The sequence below is a fragment of the Cupressus sempervirens genome, chromosome 7 (genome assembly GCF_028749045.1).
Source record: "Cupressus sempervirens isolate cs-2001-9-10 chromosome 7, ASM2874904v1, whole genome shotgun sequence".
In the NCBI taxonomy this organism is placed as follows: Eukaryota; Viridiplantae; Streptophyta; class Pinopsida; order Cupressales; family Cupressaceae; genus Cupressus; species Cupressus sempervirens.
This window is the reverse complement of record NC_143124.1, coordinates 539,544,523-539,564,442: the sequence shown is the minus strand read 5'-3', so window position 1 is coordinate 539,564,442 and position 19,920 is coordinate 539,544,523. Positions and strand designations below refer to the sequence as shown.

Here is a 19,920-nt window from a genome sequence, read left to right as displayed (position 1 = left end):
TGTTTCAAGTTACTCTTTCAATGAATATGTATAATATACAAAGAGGCATGTCTCCCGTGGAGAGATGTCTCTTTTTAATATCTTTAGTCACATTAGTTACTACTTTAACATATATCACAAATGATATTTTCTCAGTGTATTATCATGATTATAATATATGATAATAATTTATAAATATAAGATAATACATATATGTATAATATATCTCATATATATAATATATGTATATATATACAACTTACAATTTATTGTCAATAATAATGCTCCATGACAATAATAGTGAAGGATAGATATCAAATGTGTAAGGCCGATAGGTCATACAAACATTTGATTTCATCTATTGGAATCATCGGATCAATGCTACAATCATTAATAGCTAGTTACTCTACTACAAAGAGGAATTGTTCTACATATGCCTTTATCCAATCCCTCAAGAGGAATAGACTTACCTCTAGACAATCGGAGATGCTAGTGCTCATGCAAAGTGTTCTTTAACTTTTGGACTCTAGAGTATAGGCAGACTACAGCTTTACGATGGGATGTTGATCTTGAAAATGAAGCCCAAGTTGATGAGGAGACACCACAGAGATTGGTTTGGACCTCACTAGATGAGAATGCACTTATAGTGGAGCATGACAATGGCAATAACTCAGATGACTCTGGTTTCGATGCAGTGTTGGCAAAAGCAGAATAGGAGAGCAGTGTGCTCTCTTATATAATATGATTTTATATTGATAATGAAACTATATAGCAGCACTGTAGCCTTTGGGCATTTTGTATATTAAACATTTTTTTTTTGTCATCGCATGTGTATATGATATTGACAATGAATTCCGAATTATGAATGCATATTGGGTATTTAAACCATATTTACAAGACTCGAACTCACTGTGAACTCAACAAGCTAGTTTCAAGCTCAGACTCAGCATCTAGACTCGTTAAGGACTACACAAATTGAAAAACCCAAGAAATTCAAAGTTTTCATGGATTTAAAACTTTTTCCGTGCATCATTTAGTCAATTAACATCAAAGACACAATAGAAGGCTCTGAACATACCAACATAAGAAAACTCCTACAAACACCAGACTATCATATGTAATCATACATATCATCTCTATGATGTAACTATGATGACAATCTCTATTATGTGCATAAGAAATGAATGGATGCACTATACTCAAAAACATACTTACAACCAATTTCCAAAAAGCTTGCCCATGCTCAAATACAAACTTCTCATGACAAGATATCTCCATAGCCAACAAAAAGATGCAAGGACAGCAATAACCAATTTTAAATCTTATTGAAATCATACGAGACAAAAGTGTGTAGGTAGGAATAGAAGCATCTCGTATGACCAATTTACCTCTAGAATCCCACCTTAGCCAAACATTGTTGAACAGATGCGTTGAAGGTACCATCCAACTCATCTGCAACTCAGGATCCAGACTTTTTTCTAAGCTGATTGGCAAGCAGGCAGTACTACTAACTTTGATGGTGGCACGTGTACTCCAAAATTGAGACAACTTCTCATAGCAATAAATTGAACTAGTGTCTTGAATCCTATCATCACCATCTCTGACCCAACTTTCATATTCTTCTTCTTTTCTAACTAGAATTAAATAGTTAGGATTGGATAGAGGATTAAAATCAGCTATGCTACCATGTCTCAGCTCATAACTAGGGCTTCTATGTTTCTCCTCAAAATCAAGGCTACCTTAGACTTGCTTGAAATCATCAATAACAAATAACAAATCAGACTTGTATTTAATATCATCTCCATACCTTTAAGCTTTAACTTCTTCATTATTACCTGGTTTGCATGACTTTCAAGATGAATTTGAAACATAGGAATGAAAGAGAAATTCATTATGAACTAGGTCCTTGCAATGCCTTGATAATAGCACTCTTGAATCACATGTGAAAGATGGTTGATTGTTGCACTCAAAGTATTCATAGTGCTTCTTATGTGTATTCACCAGTTGGAGAGAATCATTTCCCATGCAACTAAAACTGAAATTTTCATTGATATCCTTCAAATTTATATTGCAATCCTTCTTTGTAGACTTGGTTTGGGAGCCAAACCTAGATCCATCTGAAAACTCGTCAATGAAATAACATGAGCGATCATCAAGTAATGATCATGAAATACCATTACCTTTTTATTCTTTGTGTCCCTCATATGAGACTATTTCCAAAAGATAAACATTATTGTTGAACGAATCCAAATTAGGACCTGGTACTATTATCTTGTCTTGTTCTTCATGCATTACATTATCCTCCATTATTGTACTCATGTCCATGAAGTCTTCTTGAAGATTCGTCACATTTCATTATTCTTCAAAGCAATCATAACATTAAACTCTCCTACTATGTGTTCTACAACAACTACCTGCTCTTCCTTAACCCTTTGTTCAAATCTATCAATCAATCTTTGACAAAATTCATCAAATGAATTTACTTGAATGTGATCTTGGGCATCCATACCTTAGTACCACCAACAATGAGAAGCTCCTTCTAGGTTCAATATCACATATTGAATGAAAACTTGCTCCTCCATGGAGCTAGAATAATAGCAATCTTGCATCTCTGTAATATCCCTTTTTGGATATTAACTAAAACCCTCGATTAAAACTTACAAATTTTAAATCCAACCAGTAATCCAGTATTTGATACAAATTTCAGAACTTAAACTGATATATATAGCCAGCAACTTTACAAACGAGAAAACCAAGAAAAAATGTGTTTATTTCCTCCAATATCCAGAAACTTATACATGAACCAACAGATTAATGCAAATAACCCAAAATGTGTTACTGTATTATACAACAGCAATACAATAACGTGCAGCAATTCAAAATATCCAATCTTACAAACAGAAATAATAGTCAGATTGGCAATATAGATAGAACCTGAAAGAAGGCTAGGTTTGCGTCCAACCTTCAAAGTTTCTTCAAGGGTTTGCATCCTCAAAGAAATAACCAGCAACTGTTTCCAGCTCCCAGATTAATATTTGTTTTCAATAATATAATCTTCGTATATCCCCTCTCATGTGAAGCTTGTGGTACCTTTTATCACTTTTCCCAATGTGATGCTTGCTCTTGTAGGCAATGTGGGATAAAACACCCTTTTTTTGTCCTTTAGTCACTTAAGTGACATAGTACTTTTTTAAAAATAAAGTGACATATTAAATGAACATTAATAGTCACTTAGTCAAAACCCACATGATCATCAGGCATTAAAATAACTGATCAAACGAACTCAAATAAACACGTGCAGTAGCTCGTTGGAAAGCTCTTGGCGAGACGCTTCCAAATCAACACTGGGATATCAAGAATACTAAGCTCTGTTTACTTACTAAAAATAGTAAGTATCTAACAACCTGCCAAAACTGCTCCGATGGGTCTGAAACTGGAAATGTCTAGGCCAAATCTCGAACTGAACCCCGTATAGAACCTTTTCGCCCCTGAAGCCTAGGCGAAGAGAGCTAGCCACAAAGAAGTATAATGTCCCAGAAAAAGGGGACATTACAAAGCCTCCCTTCTCAAAGATTGCTTGCCCCCAAGCAATCCGCTCATACCTGCAGAAATCAGATGCCGGGATCCCATACTCGCCTCGAGAATGAGGTTCTACTCCTCGATCGATGTACCTCAGCATGCGTCATCCCAAATCCAGAATGGTGAAATAGTACAAGAGGAATCAATGTGACAAATAACTGAATGCCAGGATCCCATGGCTCACCATTAAGGGTCACCAACTGCCATCTGCTGCTGCCCTGTGTTCCTATATCCTCATTCAGAATGAATGTCTCACTCCATGAGTGAGCCCGTGAGTATCTACTATCAAGTGAAGATGGGAGCTCAGCAAAATACCAATATCCACCCCAAAATGATAGCAACCAAACTCTCCAACGGGCTCCCCGATAAAGAGTAATACATAGGGATGCTCCACCTGGATCCCAAGCGAGAACTCGTGCGTTGCCTGAAAACCCACTGACCAATTCCTGTAACCTCTGTACCATTGTACCGTTGTACCATTCCTGTAATATTTGTCCCGGTGTTAATGATAGATCCGGCCAAACTGACTCCACTCTTATATCACCCTGGTGGAAATGGAGTAATCCAAATCTCTGGAGCTCTGATGTGTCAGAAGGCTGAAACACACAGATCATAATCATGCGACTGTGTAGCAACACTACATAATCCGCCAGAAGTAAGGTACTAGTAACACCTGGATTCCCGATCACCCAATCAACATGATCCTGGGTAAATGAAAGAGTGGTTGGTGAATCACCAACATCATGAGTGCTAGCACTATCTTCAATACCCTGCTGAAATAAAAATGTAGATACCTCATGTGGAATGTAGGGTAATGTGTGATCTCCCCACTCACCCGCAAATAACTCATTGACCCCTGAAGGCCAAATAGAATCAGCAAATATACTACCATCATACACAGGCAAACCACTAATAGTTGGAATATACCAACAAGTAAAATCACCAATCAACAAGTAGCCCGTGACCATCTCATAAGAGTTAGGTGATAAAACTCTAGTTAAGCTGAAAAATCCCTCCGAGCATGCTAAGGATAAATCTGAACTTCCTACTCCATCATAAGTACTCTCGCTCATGTCAAGGTCTTCATAAAAGGAAAGTTAATCATTACTTGAAATTTCTAAATAGTTCTCACTTGTGGTATTACTAGCCATGTGCTCATGTGAAGATGTATAGCTGCTGTCATAAAAATCAGAATTTTCAGACTCATCAACTTGCTGATCCATAGAGTTTTTTTCACCACAGGAAGTCTCAAATGGGGAACACATGATTGAATCACATTGTTTGCCTTCACATCTACCCACTTTATGAATTCCTTCAATGATTTGTGTGATTTCTTGTGCCCTTGAACCACTGTCATCTTTTTCATAAGTGGCTGCCTCACTTATTTGATTTTCAGCTTGGTGGATGGAATAATGAGTTAAGCTAAATTGGAGGCATAGTTCATCTACCTCACTCTCCTTGTCCCTTCCAAATTTTATTGCTAGATCTCTATCCATTAATAGCTGCAAGTACTCCTAGTTTATCATTTTCAACGTTTCAAACATAGTATGTAAAAGAGGACTTGTGACACTACATACATTTCCATGTCTCTCTTCTATCACAATCTTCCGTATGAGATCCTCCACCAAATTAGAAGCTTCATCAATCCTTGTCAGCACTTGGGCAAGTTTGTCATCTTTGACCAAAAGCATATCTAATAAGTCTAGGAGAGATAATGGTTTTTGACCATCTCTTTTGAACGCAAGTGGGCTGTTCTCCATAGAATTTTCTGATTTTTCATCACTTAGGGGAACAACAATTTTAGATATATCCTCTAACTCAGCGCGTGCTAGATCATCTATCTTGCCAACATCACGGCCCATTTGCTTTTTCTCAAATTCTAACATAATTTCCAGCCTGGTATCATCATAAAATTCATCTAGGTTAATTTCCATGTCACCAAATAAGATGCTGGAGTTGCCAACGTTGGCGGTTTGGTCAACTCTACTACCTGGGCCATCAATGTGCTCATCAAAAGGACTAGTGTAAACAACTTCATCAGATAATTTTGTCTCCCAATTATTAGCTAGTATACCTGTGCCATTGTTATTGTTTTATATATTATCATGCAAAGATTGCTCTTCTTTTTTAGTACTACTATCAAGTTGATTAATGCCTTATCATGCAAATTCCTGTAACTATCCTCTGCAAGGAGATCTCGAGCCAGATCATAGTATTTGTTTCTTATCATATCTGTCTTGTTTTGCAGTTCTAGCTGAAAGTCCACATAGTCAATGAAAGGAAGGTCTTTTTGAAGCTTTAACGGAAAATTGTTATACTCATCATACAATCTTTTTACTTCAGTTTTATTATTGAATTGGAAGTCTCGTCCCACTTCCTCTGCCATGTAGCTTTTCATGTGCCTATAGATGTCCAATACTAACTATGCAACTCCAGAAAGGCTTCCAAACTCTTGTCTGGTCCCAAACTGACCAAAAGACTTAAAGGTATTTGATCAAGCAGTTGTCCTGTAGATCATAGCCCTTCAGCATTTATGCACATTGTACCCATCATTTCACTGTATTACCGATACAGTGGCTATGAAAAGATATCCGAACTTCAACAAAATGGAATTATATGCTGAAGGAGTACTTCACAAATGTACTGTCAAATTTAGCTAAGCCTCCACATTCATCTGTCACTTCATCAGGCTCATCGATTAAGGAACTACTGCTACTTAAATTTAGATCAAGATGCTGACTGTATGGCTGAGGAGGAATTTCATCAAATAGTTCTCAAGCAATTGAAATGTATACTGATAATACTGGAAACAAGCTTCTCAAATTTATCTAGTATCACTATGAATTAGTTAAGACGTTCCATCAACACGTGACATGAAACTCAATTCTTTATCCCATCAGCAACTGCACAAGTATTGTGAACTTACTGAATGCAAGAATAAACCCCAAAAGATAGACTCGGCAGATACCCAGTGTGATAATCCGTCTGCCTAGCCCTTGGAGTGACCCAGTTCCAAACCTTAAACCACTTGTCGATTCTGCCTGTATTGAGTTCCAACTTTGAAGAGAAATTTTTTATCACAGAGCTCTGAATCCGTACTGGTAATTTATCAAACAATTTCAAAATACCACGTAAACTTCATTTCAATCTTATAGCATAAACTAGATACAGCAGTAATCTCACTATATCTAACCACAAAGTTTACCTCACGGCTGGGCATTTAATCAAATAGTTATCAGGGTGATACTTCAACAACAACATATATTCAGAAACAATGAATACCACAGAATAATGATTTGAAACTGGAAATCGCTGAGCAACATCAATATTTAAGATATGCCTCCACTTTATAAATACTGGTTCTGTGCATTTAGCATTCTTTATAATGGTAGAAGTATAGCACAATAACCATCACCAGTTTAGAATGGTCGACAGCTCACAGTCTGTATGCCTGTTTGAATGTGTCTACTGGCTTCCTATTATAATCTTTGTTGGTCACTGTGGTTGGAATTTGTATCAAACAGTTTCCAAACATACTCAGACTGTTCCGACCATACTGAACAGTTCTTAATTCAGTTGTACTATTGAGAGGAAATCTGTATGAGGGTCGGGTCTGCGTCGAAACTCCCGCTACTGGTTTTCCGACAACAAATTCCTCCCATCTCTGCGGACGCACACATGTTACACGAGATTAGAATGCCTTGGAATTTGACCCGTGACCACCCACTTTCAGAATTCCCATGCCTCCTTGATGGAAATGAGAATGGTTTTGCCTGCGACTTCAAAAATGACGTATAAACTGAACTTGCGATAAGGTTTCAAACTGCACAAGCTCACGGATGTAATGTATCATCGTGCACAGTTATTTAATGGTGAACGGCAGTCTTCACAGGAAAAAACGCGATTAAACTCTTGGCCACTGTTCTACGCTGTTAAATGTTGCCTATTCCCTTCCACTCGGCCACTGGGAAATACCCTTCGTGCCTGCTAACAGAAAAATGACCCTAAATTCCGCCCTTAACCTTGATACCCGACCCGTGTGAAGAGTAACCCGTGAGCTAATGTCGAGGAGGTGGTTCAGGATGAACTCCCACTACTTTCGGTAACACTGTTATCTGCCCGACGTGACCAAAACACCAGCTCCCTTGACAACCCGTATACGTTTTTACTAGACTGTGATTTGCAATATTTAGTTCGTGTTCTGTTGGTCGACCAGATATGCTGCCACACGCACTCCCACCGTTTCCACTGGTCGGCTCTTGACCCGACTGGGATAACCAAGACTCTCGTGCCGTGAATGAGGTCTAACTCGAGCGTCAGTTTATAATTGAAATCCACATTTTCTTCAGTCGTTTCTAGCCTTCAACTGGAAGGTAATCTGTATTTACTACTGTTACAAGTCCAAATATTACCAAAATCACCATCAAATGCTCAGTGAAAAGCCCAACAGGTCTGCGATTTAATTTCAGTCATACCCAAACACCACCCCTGCATACAACTCTCTCTCGCTTCAATTTGTAAAATACCTCATCTTAAATCTATTATCAACACTTCAAACTTCTTTCTTGATACCTTAAGCTAGAGACAACCAGCCCTCTGAACAACCACTGCCTGTCACAAAAAAAACTTCTCAAAATCGAACCTTGCAGAACAAAGGTGAGACTACATCCAACTTCGCACCAATCCCAAGGGTTTCATCCTCAAGAGAAAACCAATCACATACAAGCAACCAGTAGTTTATCCGAGCATTTAATATCAGTCTTCTTGTGTGTTTTTCCACAGGATGGCAAGATTCTTGGCTCTGATACCACTGTAATATCCCTTTTTGGATATTAACTAAAACCCTCGATTAAAACTTACAAATTTTAAATCCAATCAATAATCCAGTATTTGATACAAATTTTAGAACTTAAACTGATATATATAGCCAGCAACTTTACAAACGAGAAAACTAAGAAAAAATGTGTTTATTTCCTCCAATATCCAGAAACTTATACATAAACCAACAGATTAATACAAATAACCCAAAATGCGTTACTGTATTATACAACAGCAATACAATAACGTGCAGCGATTCAAAATATTCAATCTTACAAACAGAAATAACAGTCAGATTGGCAATATAGATAGAACCTGAAAGAAGGCTAGGTTTGCGTCCAACCTTCAAAGTTTCTTCAAGGGTTTGCGTCCTCAAAGAAATAACCAGCAACTATTTGCAGCTCCCAGATTAATATTTGTTTTCAATAATATAATCTTCGTATATCCCCTCTCATGTGAAGCTTGTGGTACCTTTTATCACTTTTCCTAATGTGATGCTCGCTCTTGTAGGCAATGTGGGATAAAACACCTTTTTTTTGTCCTTTAGTCACTTAAGTGACATAGTACCTTTATAAAAATAAAGTGACATATTAAATGAACTTTAATAGTCACTTAGTCAAAACCCACATAATCATCAGGCATTAAAATAACTGATCAAACGAACTCGGATAAACACGTGCAATAGCTCATTGGAAAGCTCTTGGCGAGACGCTTCCAAATCAACACTGGGATATCAAAAATACTGAGCTTTGTTTACTTACTAAAAATAGTAAGTATCTGGACAACCTGCCAAAACTGCTCCGATGGGTCTGAAACTGGAAATGTCTAGGCCAAATCTCGAACTGAACCCCGTATAGAACCTTTTCGCCCCTGAAGCCTAGGCGAAGAGAGCTGGCCACAAAGAATTATAATGTCCCAGAAAAAGGGGACATTACAATCTCAAACAACCATTCTCTGACCGAGTGTAATGTCCCCTTTTTGGGACATTACAAATATTGAAGACTTATTTTATATAATGTTAAAATTGACTATGAGATGAAGACTCAAATTATTAAAAGGTCAATTTAATGTTATAAAGAGGGCAAAAGGTGAAGGAGGAATAAGACGAAATGCCATAAGGAAGTTGAAGAGCCACAAGGGAATAGGACGAAAGCCAAAGGGGAGTCGAAGAGTCTTAGTTTGTGTATTAAAAGGGGAAAGAGGCTCATTGCTGGTCATGCTTGATTTATGATTCAGTTCAATTTTCTCTCTTATGAGAGTTTTCAAAAAGCTTCAGCTTTCAGCTAGTTGGAGGACGTAGCCCCTCGTGCTGGCAGACAGTGGACGCAAACCCATTGTCCGGGGAGACATCAGTTCAGGTGTTTCACGTGCGCTTACGGGTTTTCATTCTAGTATTCCAGTCTAACTGTTAATCTATATTAAGGATTGGATTCGTAGTGCTAGTTATTGTATTGTTGTTGTATAATGCAATAACATATTGTAAGAGTTATAAGAGTTTGCTGGTTTTATCTTACTGGTTTGTAACTCATGGTTATATGCTTGACATCTTGAATGTTATTGTGAAATAGCGAGTTATATTCTTGTAGAGAATCTTCTGGTTTTATTATAGTATTGTATTCCATTTGCCTATATCTGAGTTTGAATGTTATATCTAAGAAGAAGTTGACTAAATCTCTATTGGGATTTCTATTGGTTTTCGATTGTGCTAGAAACTATCTGCAATGTTTTATTTTTTAATATATTGTTGAAAGGAAATTTAGTAAAATCTGGTTAGGGATATTTCAGTGATATCAGAGCTATCGAACCTGCCATCCTGTTGGGCAGAAGCAAGTTTACCAAAAAGATTATCAATTTGCCTGTGAGGTTTTACAAAGAATATCAATTGTGAAATTGCTTTTGGTAAGAAATCTCAAAACGATTATCAATGTACTAGTTGAGTAATGCATTCAGATTTATATTCAGTCCCAGAAGACACACGTTAGCAGGAGATAATATGCAGTAATAGGTATGTTTGAGTCCCTTTGATTTGCTGGTGAATACATATGACCCAGGGGTCTAGTATAGACAAGGAAGTATGAAGACAGTATGAAGAATGCATGAGATGTACGAATTCCTTGGGATATATTAGCTAAAAAAACGTGTGATAGAAGTCCATTAAAATTCGAAGAGATAGGAGTCTGTGAGACAATAAGAGTGTAGGCTACGTATTTGTAGAACTCACTCAATCATCCCTTGAAGTAAGCCAACAAAGTTACGGCAAGAATCCAGGGAAGTGTGAGGGAGTATTAGCCAAGACACAGAGGATGTTACCCCTATGAGAGACTTCCACAGACATCCAACAGTCACCCCAAATTACAAGGTTGAATACAGCGGTAGCAAGAGTGAATACTGGTCCACCAGACTGACTACAACTGGTAAGTACATCAATGGTCGCATTGTATTGGGTATCGCAAAGTTTACAGTGGTCGCGAACCGAGCATCCTCGTTACCAAGGTCGGCTTCAGTAGTAACGTAGGGATACAGTGACAAAGCTTGAGTGTTTCAGAAGCCACAACTGGAGAGGGTTAGTCCCAGCCAAAGACACATTATCAGTCACACATCACCATCTAGATATCAGCTAGCACAAGGACATATGACTTAAAATGTGAAGGTTAGGAGATTAAGCAATCGTAGTTGCAAATATATTTCTACGGGCCAATAAATGGAGGTTGGAAATATTTGAGAAGAGTAACCGTCAAGGGACCCCAGCGGATGTAGTGTTCACTAGATTGGGTTATGTAATCTACTACTTCCCCAACGCAGCAACTAGCAAGCATTTTTATAAGACTACCGTTTGAATGCGGGAGGTTATTGATTTATGTTAAAAGGTGCAAAGCAGAAACCAAGATATCTAATAAAGACAGTTGGCAATTTAATATTTCATTACTCCTTGAATGAAATATGGAAGCTAGCAATTACAAGCATCAGGCAATATAAAGGCACGATTATAATACAATTTATGCTCGTCGAGAAGTACAAGGAGTGCTGAAGATTAATCATTTAGAATAGTCCACTTATCCATTTTGGAATATTTATCAAAACTTGACAAGGGTGGAGACCTGCGCAATATATATATATATATATATATATATATATATATATATATATATATATATATATATATATATATATCGAGAACAAAGAGTTACCCTTTCCGCACACTGACAAGGTAGGAAAAATTTCAAAGATGTAACAGTTGAAGACAAATTTATGGACGGCTTTAATTTATGAAGACATTGTGAACATTTGGGGTCATCCGCAGATATATAATGGCAAAGTTGGGGTATAACTGAAAAGAAGACTCTTTCCTTGATATCAATGAGTGAATGTATCTGCACACAAAATAATTGCGGGAATTCTGGAACCATAATTATGGAATATATTGTCGTTTACGAACTCCATGACCAATAGTTGAATCTTCCCCGAGGCGTATTATTAAGGTGATCAGTAGGTTGTCGTTACCTTTTAACGTGGAATACAGACTTCGGAGCTACGACACGTAGCATAAAATAATCTTGATTTATTCTGACCATCAATGAAATTCTTAAGTTCTTGGGCTCAAAGTTATCAAACAGGGATTATGTTGACAGGTGAGTGCATTGAGAAAGAAATACGAATTTGTTGATCATTAGTGCCAGATCGCTGCTGAAACAAATTTTGCATCTTCTTATCGCCACCATATTCTTATCATCATTTTTTTCATCCGTATATACCCCAAAGGAAGTGTATCATGGTTTGCTATAAGTCACAAGTTTAAAATATCGGACTCTTCATAAGGCTGAAGTTCTATTCAATTAGAGCAACGTGTGTATGAACGTGGTGGAGAACACGAGGAAACTAAGCCAATTGAAAAGAAGCACCAATACATAGGTTCCAGAAATTCTATTCCGAAGTTTGTGACTAATTCACAAATCTGTGATTATCTAGCATCGTGTGGTATCGTCTAATTTTTGTAAGAATCCGGAGGTGACCAAGAACAGAAAGAAGTGTTCCAATCTATGAAGCGTGAGACTTCTCTTGGCATGAAGAAAGAATTGCTGAAGACCAATTCAAATACAACTGGCTGTCTAGTGTTCTGTGTCGAGAGTTATATTTTGGGTGGAGTTGTGTGTGAATACCATCACAGGAAGTTATAATTGCAAGCTAGTAGTTTTATGAGTACACACTATGCAAGGGAAAATATTAGATAAAATAACTAGTCAAGTTTTATTGAATTGTGTTCAATAGTAAAGGATTGTTATCAAAGACTCTGGTGAACAGACAGTGCATGAGATCGGATATTGCTAGCAGATGTTGGAGTTGAGGTTGCAACAGCTTGCAAGTTACAAAGTTTCCACACCTAATTTGGCAATCCCTCTAACATAATCAAATCTGAGAATCTCATGAATTAGTAGCAATATTTGGGAGCAACATCGAATAACACTAAAAACTTTTCCACATTATACTTAAATGCTATGCTGGAAGGTATAGAACAGATTCTTCAATTGAACTCTGGATAAGGAAGCGTTCCTAAAATTGTTGGTGGAAGAACATTCGATCACACAACTGCAAATAACTGGATTGAGTTATGTAGCATCGATAGAAATCTATGTGCAACGGTTTTCTCGTTGTGAAAGAGTTTCCATTTTGGTAATTTGGAAAATATAGAGTTTGGATAAAACCAAGGAAGGTACTATGAAGCTACAAGTACAGATAGGCCAAAATTTTGAATCCGACATAAGAGCAGAAATAGTTGGCATTTATTGAGAGTATAAAGAACTTCCTAACCGAATTCAGAATGATTTATCATTCAGTCATTACGTGGATTTTAATTTAGAGCAGCAAAATAAGACTGATGTGGCAAAAAGGAAGTATCTAGATTTGGCTCAGGATCTCCTTGCAAAAGACCAGGGCAAAAATGTGTGTGAGGAATTTCCAACAGATCAAACTTATACAACAGAGGTTCTTGTTAAAGAAGAGCAGTCAACTACCATTGATTTACAGCCTCCCAGCGACCATGCAAAAAATGTTACCCAGGGTACAAGCTTTTATGTTGGTGAATTGGAGGTTAGTGTTGACAAACAGGCAAATGAGTACGGTTGCACATGAGGTAATAATAGATTGGAAATTTCGTGTGATGAACCACATATTACCTACGCCCATGACAGAAATTCAGAGGAACAATCCAAGATGACACTACATGAAGATAAGCAGTATCAACATGATAATGTAATGTATGCATTTAGAAACCAGCTAAGGGTTAACGAAGAAATAGTTGTGGCATCTTTGTTACGTTATGACAGCACTCACAAGGTGGTTGAGGATCTCTACAGGAAGGTTCAAAAGGGAGTGGAAGAAGAAGGGCTTGTTTCTAATTTGCAAGTGATCAAAACAGCCCTTGAAACTATGAAATCAGAATATTTGTATTTGCTCTCCGATAGGGATAACCTTCTTAAGGTTGCTGAAACACACATTGATCAGTTGAATAAAGAAAGGAATGAGATTAAGTTGTCCTAAAAGGCTAAGTACCAAAGTTCCAGATCACATTCAACTTATCAATAACCCCGTGTTTGAATTTGATGTTGATTGGATTGCCGATAATCCCCTGTTTGAGGTAAACGAGGACTCCTTTTCATTATCATGAAGAAGATGATTCTAATTTCCGGATATGGAATCTTGGTACGATTCCTAGCAATGAATATGGGTCACAGGATGGAAGTGGTGAATTGACTACAGTGATGCATCATAGGATCAGTCCACATTGGGTTCCTGATATCACACTAGACAGGAGTTGGTTGGATTATTTACATCAGCCTTTGGATAGATTTTGGTGTAGTTTTGAGGAGAGTTATGTGTTGATCATAGGGAATGCTCTTTCAGCTTCATTCTTATTCATAGTACCTATGTACCCAAAGGTTATCTAGATTTATGATGAGAATAGGTTATTTGATGCGCCCAGGGTGTTACTTTTAGTTGTTGAGCGGCTTATGCATTTCCTCATCTATTTTGGTCAAGTTGTCTTCATCTACTGGGTTATGCATAGTTCACTGATACATTTTTATCTTATCATATCAGCTGGTTATAACAATAGGGTTTGGGATCCAAGTGTTGATCATAAGTATTTTTGGCTTGTTGAGGACCTTGTTGTGACTCTATTCAATTTGAGGTTGGATTCAGTGATGATCAAAGTTGTTTAGTTTACAGGTGCAAAGTTTTTTGAGAGAGTTATATGGGATCCAGGATCTAGTTGAGAGATAGATTGCAGAGTGACATCTTGCTTCGCAGTGTGGCTAGAATTGTTTTCAGTTTGGACTACCGGGCTACCTACAAATTCGTATGGGATCCTGTTACTCATTGCTTGAGGACAAGCAATTTTAAAGAGGGGAGATTTGTAATGTCCCCTTTTCGGGACATTAGAAATATTGTAGACTTATTTTATATAATGTCAAAATTGACTATGAGACGAAGACTCAAATTATTAAAAGGTCAATTTAATTTTACAAAGAAGGCAAAAGGTCAAGGAATAAGACGAAATGCCATAAGGAAGTTGAAGAGCCACAAGGGAATAGGACGAAAGCCAGAGGGGAGTCGAAGAGTCTTAGTTTGTGTATTAAAAGGGGAAAGAGGCTCATTGTTGGTCATGCTTGATTTATGATTCAGTTCAGTTTTCTCTCTTGTGAGAGTTTTTAGAAAGCTTCAGCTTTCAGCTAGTTGGAGGACGTAGCCCCTCGTGATGGCAAACAGTGGACGCAAACCCATTGTCCGAAGAGACATCAGTTCAGGTGTTTCACGTGTGCTTACAGGTTTTTATTATAGTATTCCAGTCTGACTGTTAATCTGTATTAAGGATTGGATTCGTAGAGCTGGTTATTGTATTGCTGTTGTATAATGCAATAACGTATTGTAAGGAGTTATAAGAGTTTGTTGGTTTTATCTTACTAGTTTGTAACTCATGGTTATATGCTCGACATCTTGAATGTTATTGTGAAATAACATATTATATTCTTGTGGAGAATCTTCTGGTTTTATTATAGTATTGTATTCCATTTGCCTATATCTGAGTTTGAATGTTATATCTAAGAAGAAGTTGACTAAATCTCTATTGGGATTTCTACTAGTTTTCGATTGTGTTGGAAACTATGTGCAATGTTTTATTTCTGAATATATTGTTTAAAGGAAATTTAGTAAATATCCGATTAGGGATATTTCACCAAGGTTTGATTTGACTTATCAAAATTGGAGCCGAAGATTTTATGTCTTTACTCTTGAGATTCCTTTCCCTCAAAAATGAATGTTTCTTATGACCCTCGATAGCCATCATATTTTGCGTGTGAAGAATATAATCATTGTATGGGAAGTCCTTCCTAAATCCTTCATCTTGATTAATGTAAAACTCTCCAATAGTAGCAAGCTCTCTAGCCAATTCTTCCATTTTTATTGATTATTCTATGATCAAACCCTCATGTTGGCAAGATAATAGCTATGATACCACTGTAATGTACCTTTTCTGTATTTTATATCAGATTTTGAATAAATTTAAATTATTAAGATTCAACTTGCAAAAACTGGAAAAACAGTAAAGTCGGGTATATTGAAACTTGGACCCAAAGCACCAAAAATACATCAAACTTCTTGTGCTGCAACTATGAATTTCTATTGAAATTTCGGCAACACAACAGACTACAAAATGATGCTTTCAGGTCTACAATAGCATATTACAAAGCTGCTCCAAACAGGAGCTAAATCTCGAACAGAAATGCAACAAAATGCAAACAAAGAACACTGAACTATTCTGGGAAAATAATGGCTACCAATCCCAGGTTATTTCAGACCTCGGAGCTGATAACAACAGCAGAAAACACATAATCTAAGATACAGCAGAAAACTAGAACCCCAACTACCATAAGAAAACCCAACACAATAGCAAAAACTAGCGACAGTAGATGATCTCTGGTGCAGTGGCAAACTCTGTGTGAGCTTTCACAATGGAAAACATTGGGTTCCCCCTCAACCTTCCTTGAAAGACCTCAGATTCCCACCCTTAGCCTCTCTGGAAACCTTCACACTACTGTCCTCCAATCTCCTCCACAGGATTGCAAAGCCTCTGAAGAAAATCCAAACTTGTGATTTAATAATGCAAAAAGATCCTTTTGCATGCTAATGGCCATTACTTATGGACTCCTATTCCTTTAGAAAATTCTACCAGACATTGGAATCACGTCCAAATATTCATCCCCATTTTAGACACTTACAAAAAGCATAAAATGCATTATAATACCTTCTAAATTTAGTCTTTCATATTATACCACCTATCAAGCATCTTTTGACAACTCAAAATGCATTTTTTGAGGCATCTACATGATGTTAAAGAGCCATTCTCCAAAACCCACGGCCAAGGATTCCCTCTTGCATATAATGCATGTAACTATGGATGCCAAATGTTCATGGAAACCTTCCATTCCCGTGGAAGCTGCCACTTCTCTCAGGTTGTCATACACCATCATAAAACACTTATTGTTACAATTTTCATCCAACCCATGGGCCCACCAAGTCCAACACTCAAATTGGGAGAAATTAATATTTAACATTGATTTGATGATTAAATAATAAACTATATTTATTTTATTCATCAAATTTAATATTAAATTTGAAGCTATTTTGCCATCTTGATTTGCTATTTTTGGGCATCCTTACTGTCAACCTAGTTACTAAATACCACATTAGAAATACAAATATTGTCACTGTCAAATGTCTACAATATTCATCATTTCATTAGGCTTTATAGGCTTCAAAGTGGGTTGGTTTACTGTCTTCTTGTACTACTACTTCCCACATCTTCCCTATCTCTGTTCTATAGTGCTGCAACCTAAGTCACAGGAAACGCCAAATTTCATCCATGAAGTTTGAATTTCTGCAAATTTTTACCCTTTCCAAACTTCATCCGAATTTTATGATATTTAATATAGTATTGTTATTTATAACAATAGTATTTTAAATTAAAATAATATTGAGTTATATAGTTTAATTATTTGGCAATGTCAAACTACTTTGACAACTTTGTGGATATATTACTTATATTTACAAGTAAATAATTTTATATAAGTTAAATTTTAATGTCGACCTTTTTTTTTGAATTGAATTTCATCCAAATTTTATGATCGATGAACTCGAATTCAAATTCAAACCTTGTGACTTAGGCTGCAACAATACCATTAATACTATGCACTGTCCCTCTTTCAAATCATGGAGCTTCTACTTTGTACAAGGGTTATTGACCTTGACATAGATGCATATATCACTGTCTTTGGTTGATCTTTGTACTGCTCATTGATAATTATACTTAATCTTTCCAATGCTACATATCTTCTTGAACACTCAACATTAATACCCATTGTCTCAATTAATGTTGTGACTGTGCTTGTACCTTGTTGCTCATGGGTCTTTTATGCATATGATTGTTTTGAACAACCATTCATATCTTATGAAAGTTCTTGATCACTCTTTGCTCCCAAGATTGTTATACCTCCTGCATGATGCATTGTATTGACAACTGTGGTGCACTCTATTTATGATCTATTTTGAAACAATCATTGCTACATATTTATGGAATGTGTGTTATTCATTGTCCCTTTATCTAACTACTATCATTCTTGTGTCTGTATCATGACAGTAATGTTTCCTTTTATCAAAACTGCTGTCCAAGTTATGATACCACTACTAATCTTATTATATTTTCCCTCTAACTGTAAAAATGCTTCCTTATGCTTCGTTATATGTTGTCTTTATGCTTGCAAATGATCGAATGGCCTTCTAAGGTCTTAGAGAAGGGATATAAGCCAAAAGGAATTATCAGAAACAATTACAAAATGTTCAATTTTTACTTTTGGCTCAGCTGGCTGCTGAAGAGTCCTGGCCACAGGACTCATCTACTTAGTAGAGTTCGTGAACTCTGCAAGTCCTAGCAGGACTCTACAGGACTCCGCTGACTCAGAGTCCAGTGGCCAAAAAGTCTTGGAGCCCTGACTCGGCTCGGGACTTGTAGAGTCTTGTAAAACTAATTGAAACAATGAAATATTGTAAACTTGTATGTTAACATTCTATGACATTAATGGCATGCTTTATCCATATGCAAACTTCCCTATATATTCTATAACTCCACTATATTTTATATAGTCATCCCCCTTGCAGTCCCCAAACTTGGCCAAAACAAATGGTGTCCCAGAAGCCCGGCCCCTATTGTCCCTGTCCCTTGTTGTCCCCATCCTGGAAACTCAAGGTAATACTTGTACAAACAAAACCCAACACTAGTGTAAGCCACAACAGAGAGAGTTAAAAGCCCCTCCTTCACAAGTAGCAGGGCAGGAACAAAGCCCTTCCTAATGGAGGGCAAGGCCAAGATATCTCTCACAAAATCCACTATAGCAAAAAAGATATCAAAGCAATGTCCAACCTCAAAGGGTCAATGAGAGGAAGGAGACAAGCTAGCAACCACCACCAAACCACACCCCATCCGAAGAGAAGCTTCAAGCTAAAGGAACAAGCATAGCAGACTCAACCAAAAAACAGTCTGAGGAACACCTTTGAAAGCAATAATGCCCCTCAAACCACCTCTCAAGCTCTCATGCACACCTGAAAAAAGAGCAGAACTCCCAAGAAAGCAATCTATAGAGAATGGGGCCTAAAACCCCCAAACAGGCCAATATCACAATGACCCCGCACGGAAGAACCAAGCCAGCCCCAATAAAAAATAGAGCTTGCAAACAAAGAACGGGCAACACAAACAAAACAAGCACCAACAAGGATAACAAACTCAACAAGCCTTCCCCATGCAAAGAAAGAGAAGGAAACAGGGGCACCAAACAAACCAGCATTCCTTGAGTAGCCACCCAAAAATTAATAGCTACACAAAACAACCTCCACATGGACAAGCCCACAGGTAGGGAAGGATACGTTCATAACACAATCCAACACTACTGTAAGCCACAACACAGAGAGAGGAAAGTCCCACCTTCACAAGTGGCAAGGCACAAATAAAGCCCTCCCTAGTGGAGGGCATCGCCAAGATATCTCTCACAAAATCCACAACAGCAAAAAAGCTATTAATGGAATGTCCAACCTCAAAGGGTCAATAAGAGGAAGGAGCCAAGCTAGCAACTACCACCAAACCACACCCCATCTGAAAAGAAGCTTCAAGCAAAAGAAACAGGCATAGCAGACCCAACCAAAAAAACAATCCCCAAAACACCTTTGAAAGCAAAAATGCCCATCAAACCACCTCTCAAGCTCTCATGCACACTAGAAACAAGAGCAGAACTCCCAATAAAGCAATTTGTAGAGAATGTGGCCCCAAACCCCCAAATGGGCCAACGTCACAAAGAACCTGCCCCGCCAAGGAAGAACCAAGCCATCCCTAATACAAAATAGAGCCTGCAAACAAAGAATAGGCACCACAAACAGAACAATACCAACAAAGATAACAAACTCTACAAGTCTTCCCCATGCAAAGAAAGAGAAGGAAACAGAGGT

General features: G+C 37.5%; 1 protein-coding gene across 2 annotated transcripts in view; it reads right to left on the bottom strand.

Moving 5' to 3' along the window:
- Window positions 1-19,920, bottom strand: part of LOC149547892 (ribonuclease H2 subunit B) — a 288,765-nt gene that overhangs the window by 184,270 nt on the left and 84,575 nt on the right. The gene's annotated exons all lie outside the window — the stretch shown is intronic.